This window comes from Zootoca vivipara, chromosome 13 (assembly GCF_965207765.1).
Source record: "Zootoca vivipara chromosome 13, rZooViv2.hap1.1, whole genome shotgun sequence".
NCBI lineage: Eukaryota > Metazoa > Chordata > Lepidosauria > Squamata > Lacertidae > Zootoca > Zootoca vivipara.
Genome location: NC_142596.1, coordinates 45,470,347 through 45,478,156, shown reverse-complemented (window position 1 = coordinate 45,478,156; position 7,810 = coordinate 45,470,347). Strand labels below are relative to the sequence as shown.

Here is a 7,810-nt window from a genome sequence, read left to right as displayed (position 1 = left end):
GAGAACTTTCTGACACTTAGAGCTGTTAGACAGTGGAACGGATTCCCTCGGAATTTGGTGGACTCTCCTTCCTTGGAGGTCTCTAAGCAGAGGTTGGATGTCAGAAAGTTCTTGCTGATGTGCTTGCTGAGCAGCAGGATGCAAAGTCGCAGCTGATCAGTCGAATCCTCCTGCAAGAATCATTTTGGTGAAGGAAGGAGAAGGATTCACACACTCGCTTTCTGGCTCCTGCGCTGTGGTTCAGCTGCGCTTGAGCGGAGGCTGCTAGCGATGGGCCGTGGAAGCAATTATTGTGTGAACCTGTCTGCGTGTGCGTAAGGGAGACGAACGATGATGAAGCCTGTTTTAGTTCTATGTAACTAAAGCCTTGAAAGGTCTCTGGAGCCCCATCAGAGGCACTTTGAAACGAACAAACCAGGAGGAGGAGTGCTGAGCTTTCGCGGCAAACCGACGCTCATTTTCCTTCCTCTCTTGCTTCTGCTGTCTTCAAAACTAACCAAGATAATATTGACCGTTGCCTTTGAAATTGTAGGAACACGGGAAGCTGCCTTCATCACTCCATCTAGCTGAGTATTGTCAACACTGGCCGGCAGCTGCTCTCCAGGATTTTAGGCAGGGGTCTTTTTTTCCAGCCCTACCTGGGGATGCTGAGGGTTGAGCCTGAGGTTCTTTGCACGCAGGCCAAATTCTCTGCCCCCGAAATAAGGTCCTGCCTCTGAAAACAGAATAAGTCCTCAATAAAGGGCTAACTTTGAAAGGAAGTTTCCTTGCACCAGTTCAGACCATGTATTGCTTTATATATTTATAAAAAATATTTATAGACCGCTATTCATAAAATATATCTAAATTCTCTGGCAGGTTTTGATTGGCCCCTGCTTGACAGTAGGGAATTTTACAAAACCAAGACAATTTGAGACAATTTATGAGAGACAATTTATGGTAATGTAACCCAGGAAACATGTTGGGGTGATCGGAAGTCGTAATGGAATCTGTGATGTATGAATTTATTTTCTTTTTGTAATTTGTATTGATCTTGGATTGTTTTTGTTGATTTTTTTTTTTTGCAAAATGAATAAAGCATTAAAGAAACATACAAGATATCGGAGCGGTTTACAAATGTGCAATAAAAGCATATTAAAATGTTTATTTAGTTACCGGTATTTCATTAAAAATTTACACCACTTGGATGTAAAAAAAACAAAACAATAAACCACACTCACAAAGCAGTTTGCAAAGAAAACTTTACAAAGTAAAAAGGAGAATTCAGCTAACTATTGCATGTGACAACTGCCAGCAGTCTTTTGCAGCAAGGTTGTAGAAAGAGGGATGTGTCTGTGTTCAAAGGTAAATGCTCCACCCACTTTTGCCTCTGGCCCCACCCACCATGGGCATGTGTCCCCCAGAAGATAGCCGAGGAAGGAATGAAACCCCCATGTGGAAAAAGGCTCCCCCCTCCCAGTGGCGTAGCATGGGGGAGCCAGAGGGGCAGTTGCCCCGGGTACAAAATTGTTAGGGGTGCAAAATTTCAACACCCGGTGTTGCCTCAATACAGCTTCACGCTTCCATCACTGGGCTCCATTGAAAACGTCTTCTCCATGCGAACTAGGAAGTGATCTCTCTAAACAATGGAATGAGTCTTCTTTTATGATCTCTGCAGCTAAGATCTCCCGTATGACGTGGACACCATTAGGCAATTGAATGCGCCTATCCATTTCCCTCCCTCCCACACCCCCTCCGTGTGCCCCCGGGCACTGGCAACCCATGCTATGCTACTGCCTGCTCCTGATTTATCGGGCCTTGTGAAAAGCAGAGAAGACTTGAAGCCTATTCCGTTGTTGATTTATCAGAGCATGAGCTCAGCAGGGTGCAGGGACCAGACAGACTCCCGGATTAATTCCTCCTCAAGCAAATATGCTTTGGAACCCCGTCAAGGCTGCTCATCACAAGCTATTTGTAAAAACTCGATGGCTGCCTCTTCCTTTGCCGGCTTTTCATCAACCAACCAGCAGCTCTTGAGGCTCAGTCTTCTAGCCGCCAGCATCCAGCAAAGAACATCTTTCATGGCAAAAGCTTGGAGCAAGCGCCTTTTGTCTCAATGTGCATGGAACTAATGCCATGTGTCAAAACATGACACCCTTCCTCTCTGTGCATTTCCTTGGAAAAGAGTGCCGGGGTATCCATCACAGACTGGAGCATTCACGGACAATCTCACTTCCACCACCGTCCCCGCCAATGCACAGAGATAAACACATGAAATGTGCTTTTCCACCATTGTAGATTTCTTGGGGAGAGGCTGGAGAAACAGCTGCCAATTTGGGAAGCGCGTTCTCTGAGAAGCTGGCTGATGTAGCAGTGTAACTCTTTCCACTTCTCAGTACCACAAAGGACGTCCTGTTGATACATTGCAACGTTTATTCTTTTTCTTTCTTTTAATCCTTCCTAATCCTTAGTTTGTGACATCTTGAGCAAAGAACAGATTGTGCAGAATGCTGGATCAAAAAGGAAAAAAAGAAAACCATCAGAAACCTCAGAAGTCTTGTTTGGGGAATGATGTATAGATGGTATTTAACACCAGTAAAATTAGCTAAAATGTATAGAATGAGTAGTAAATCATGCTGGAAATGTAAAGATAAAGGTGGTGAATTTTACCATATGTGGTGGACATGCGAAAAAGTAAAAAGATTTTGGGAAATGATATATAATGAGTTGAAAAAGATGTTTAGGTATACCTTTCCCAAAAAAACCTGAAGCTTTTCTATTAGGATTAATGGGAGAGGAGATAGCAAAAGGAGATCAGAAATTATTTATGTATGCCACAACTGCAGCAAGGACTTTATTAGCCCAAAAATGGAAATTACAGGAGATACCGACGATTGAGGAGTGGCAACGAAAATGATTGACTATGCAGAGGTAGCAAAGTTGACCTGCGGGATCCGTAACCAGGGAGAGACAAAGTTCCAGAAGGAACGGAGTAAATTCGTGGACTATATGGAGAAGAACTGTAGAAGTTTAAAGACACTTGCAGGACTGAAATAAATCCTACGAATTGGTAGTAATTAAATGGACTAAAAGGAACTGCGAGATAAGAGTGGGAAAGAAAAGCGAATGATGGGAGAGAGGGAAGTCAAAGCTCGGCAGAGCAAAATGAATTGAAATAGATGAATAGAAGAGAAAATGCAAAAAAAAATGTTTTTGTTTGTTGTTGGTGTTGTTTGGTGTTGTTTATTTGGAAATTTAATTTAAAAATTATCTTTAAAAAAATAAAAGAAGTCTTGGTTGGGGGAAGGAAATGAGTGTCATTTGTGGCTCAGTCAGCATACAGCTCTCTAAAGTGTGGCCCTCCAGACCTCTCTACCTGGCCCTCAGAACCTTCCCCCGGCCACACCCCTCTTCTTTGGCCACGCCTCTCAAGGATCTGCTTTGCACCCCCAGGGATTTTGCCTGGCTGGACTTACTTCCTTGAATTTTGTAGGTTCGTCTTTAAATACATGCGGTATAGAATCTCTTTCCCCCATCGCTGTTGTTAACTGGAGTGGAATAGAACAGAGGAAGGCGGCTCTTGAGCTCAGCTCTCCTTCAGAGAAGAACACAGCCATGCTTCCGTCTCACCTAGAAATACATTTGCTCAGCTTTGAGTATTTTTCTTCTGCTGCTGACATGCCTTGGAGGCATGAATTCCAGTTGACCCCAGGTAACCAATCCCAGGTCATCGTCGCCTGCCAACGCTGCTCCGCGATCGGTCCATTAAGCCCAGGCTCGTTGCCAGCAAAAATGTCAAGCAGAGTCCTGGTGATGTTTCACTAGAGAGGTTGGCAGGATCTTGGAAAGAGAGAGGCTAGCCCCAGTCAAAACACATCTGTCTCCCATTGGAACTGGATGGTCTGTTGCATGACCTCAGAATCACTTTCACCATGAAATCTCTGATAGATTTGGAAGATAATTCAAGGGAGGCTAACCTTGCTTCTGCCACCAAGATCTGGGGGGAAACGAGCATTTCCCTGCCTTTTCCTAACATGCCTAAAATGCTTAGATCAGGCATCCCCAAACTGCGGTCCTCCAGATGTTTTGGCCTACAACTCCCATGATCCCTAGCTAACAGGACCAGTGGTCAGGGATGATGGGAATTGTAGTCCAAAACATCTGGAGGGCCGAAGTTTGGGGATGCCTGGCTTAGATGATCTGAGCACAGACCTGACTTTATAGACTACCCTTGGCAAAGTTGCCACCTTGTTTTACCCAACTCACTCCCGAGCTTTTTGAGTCAGGGTGGTTCAGTGGTTAGAGTGTTGGACTAGGACCCGGGAGACCAGGGTTCAAATCCCCATTGGGCCATGAATGAAACTCACTGGGCGACCTTGGGCCAGTCACTGCCTCTCCACCTAACCTACCTCGCAGGGTAGTTGGGGAGTTTAAATGAGGAGAATCATAGAAAACACCTTGAGCTCTTTGGAGAGAGAAAAATATGAGACATAAATGCAACAAAAAAAAACACCAACCAGACACCCAAAAAATTAAGCAGAAAGACATCCCACCCACCCCCATCGCTTTATCTCCATACTGGGGGAAGTGGCGCCTGCAAAATGACTGCGGTCTTAAAAGGTGAAGGAGCAGGACAAGTAAAAGAGGGGGTGGGGTGGGGTGTTGGCAACCATGTCGCCAGGTGTACAACTGGCACACAAGGCAGGGATTGGGCTGGAGCCAGGCTGAGCAAGAGGTATATTTATTTTGGTAGTCTTCAAAGGATACGCTGCCTGCTCCACAATCGCAGAAAGTACATGAGGAAACCAAGACAAATTTGCACGACAGCAATAACCACAAACAGCTAAAACCTGGTGATAGGCAGTGTGATAAATTTATCAAGAGAAGCTTTCATGTTATTTAGGGGTTTTTTTCCACATTTGCATTTTGAGCTCTGCAGAGTTTAGACAGCACTCTTTAGGGGAGCTTTTGATTTTTGATGAATCATTGCATTTTAATATTCTGCTGGAAGCTGCCCAGAGCGGCTGGGGAAACCCAGCCAGATGGGTGGGCTATATATTATTATTATTATTATTATTATTATTATTATTATTATTATTATTAGGGCTGTACACTGAAGGACCTCCAGGTGTGCATCTCCAGCAGCCACATATCCAAACAGGTAGGGCTGCAATGCTGAATCGATTACTCTACAGCAGTCAATGTGATGCCCTCCAGACATGGTTGGATACAGCTCCCATCATAACCTGACTGCTGACTATGGCAACTGTAGGGTCCCCAAACAAAGGCCCGGGGGCCGGATGCGGCCCAATCGCCTTCTCAATCCGGCCCACAGACGGTCCAGAAATCAGTATGTTTTTACATGAGTAGAATGTTTCCTTTTATTTAGAATGCATCTCTGGGTTATTTGTGGGGCATAGGAATTAGTTCATTTTTTTCCCCAAAATATAGTCCGGCCCCCCACAAGGTCTGAGGGACAGTGGACCGGCCCCCTGCTGAAAAAGTTTGCTGACCCCCGGGCAACTGGGACTTATAGGATTGGGAGTCCAACATTGCCTGGAGGGCATCAGGTCGCTAAGTCCAGATTAATAAGTCAGATGAATAGCTTTTAAACACTTTTTTTGGCCCCGGACATGGTCTACCTCAGATATTGGTGTCTGATAATGGGCCACATTAATCTAGAAACTTGCTCAGATGTTGGCGGTGATGACAAAAAGGAGGGAAATCAAAGTAGATTCAGCATAGAGGTGGGCAGAGAGATTTGTGTGTGTGCGACAGTGTATGGGGTGGGTAGTCACACCCACTTTTGCCAGTTGGCCCCTAGAGCATGGGTCAGAAAACTAAGGCCCACGGGCCGGATCAGGCCCAATTGCCTTCTGGATCTGGCCCATGGTCAGTTCAGGAATCTCCACATGGATCACCAGTGCGTGCGTTCTTTCCCTCTCCCTCCCTCAGCGCCGCCTCCTCCTCCCTCCCTCCTCCTGGCTTCTCCCCGCCCTGCCTAGAGGAGGAAGGGGGCTGGGCTTTGTTGGTGTCAGCAGCAGCAGCACTCGAGCAGCTGCCATTTTAAGCAGCCCCTCTCCGGAGCCAGCCCTTTCAGCCGCTCATCGTCCCGCCACTGCCAGTCCCTGCCATAGTTGCCAAGTCTCCCGTATTCTCCGGGAAACCCCCGTTTTTTCAGCTGTCCCCAGCCAAAAAAACGGATTTTTTAAATTTTTCCCGGTTTATTCTGGCGCGGTGGCCATTTTGGAATAGGGCAGAGCAGCACCAAAAGTCGCTTCTGAGCATGCTCCGCCCAGTTCCAAAATGGCGGCAGCGCTACTTCCGGTCTGCTACTTCCGGCTCAGTCCCTTATTTATCAGGCCGGAACTTGGCAGGTATGGTCCCTACCACTCGCAAGACACAGGTAAGCAGCCACCGGGGCTTGTGGTGCTCTTGCATCATTCCCCTCCCCCAAAAAATATAGTCTGATCCCCCCTCCAAGGTCTGAGAGACAGTGGACCGGCCCCCTGCTGAAAAAGCTTGCTTACCCCTGCCCTAGAGGGTTAGCCAAGGGTGATTGTGACCTTCAGAACAAAAGGGGGGGAGGTTAGTCAACCTTACGCTACAGTCTTATGAACTGCGGCTATCTAGGGATGGGTGAATCTGTCCATCTGGGCTTCTCTCTGCTTCTAATTTTCCAGTCTTAAATTCAATTCTCCACAATTCTGCAGCAACTTGATACCTCTTTCTAAAGCCCCCGTGGAAACTGCTCAGAGTTTCCGTGCAAATTTCTGCCGATAGGGCCGTCTTAAGCGTTTCCCTGCGCGGTGGGCGAGTGGGTGCAGCGCGCAGCGCAGCTGCCACAAGCGCTGCTACGCGGCGGACGGGCAGGCACAGCGCGGTTGCCGTGGGCGCAGCTGCGCGGCGGACCGGTGGACCGGCCGGCCAGCGGGTGGACGCAGCTCGCGGCGCCCTCCTGGCGGGCCACCGCCGTGGTGCCCTGCGCCACCCAGCCTGGCCGTAGGGCCAGCCCTGTCTGCGGACATGTGCATCTTTACAAAACAACTTTCCCTTTCTTGGGTTCCCTCGACTTCCAGACCTTGCCGCTGAGCCTGTACTGCTATTGAGCCCAAACAGAGAACTCCTCCTAACTTCCAAGTCAGAGTCCCTGCCGTGGTTTGGGGGCAGGCTGGTGGCATTAAAAAGAACATAACCTTACTGTGGTTACAGAGGAACTTGAAGCAGGTCCTTGGGTGCAGATCAGACAGAATAGCGCCAGGAACACTGAGTCATGTTGACATGTGTGATCAATGATACTAGAATACTGTCGGTGGAAGGAGAAGGATGTATGACTAGCAGATTGTTGTGGACTAACTGTGTTGGTGACTAACTGGTGAGGTTAGTCAATTAGCTGGCCAAGGAGCCAGGAGCCCCCCTGCAGTGCTGCAAACGTTATATTTACTGCTGAATAAACAAGGCTGTTTTTCAGAAGCCTGTCTTATTTACGGGGAAAGCAGCACAACATCAGCAAAGCTGCAGTCATCTCGTTCATCTGCAAAGCAACTTGCTGCTCTTAGTTCAGTGACGGCCAAACTTGGCCCTCCAGCTGTTTTGGGACTACAATTCCCATCATCCCTGACAACTGGTCTTGTTAGCTACGGTTGATGGGAGTTGTAGAATTATTAAAACAGCAGAGAGCATTATTGGCTGCTCACTCTTCACCTTAGAACAAATCTATACCACCAGGTGCCATAGAAAAGCACTAGACATATCAAGAGATCCAACGCACCCTGGTCACCATTTCTTTCAGCTCCTGCCATCGGGACGGAGATATAGAACTATGCAGGCA

At 47.4% G+C, this 7,810-nt stretch overlaps 1 long non-coding RNA gene across 1 annotated transcript; it reads right to left on the bottom strand.

The window, feature by feature from the left end:
- Positions 1 to 1,109: 1,109 nt before the first annotated feature.
- LOC148683715 (uncharacterized) lies at positions 1,110 to 3,609 on the bottom strand. The gene is made up of 2 exons (XR_015946899.1): positions 3,456 to 3,609; positions 1,110 to 2,489 (listed from the first exon to the last, which is right to left on the bottom strand). It is a non-coding gene; the product is annotated as an uncharacterized LOC148683715 (long non-coding RNA).
- Positions 3,610 to 7,810: the final 4,201 nt, after the last annotated feature.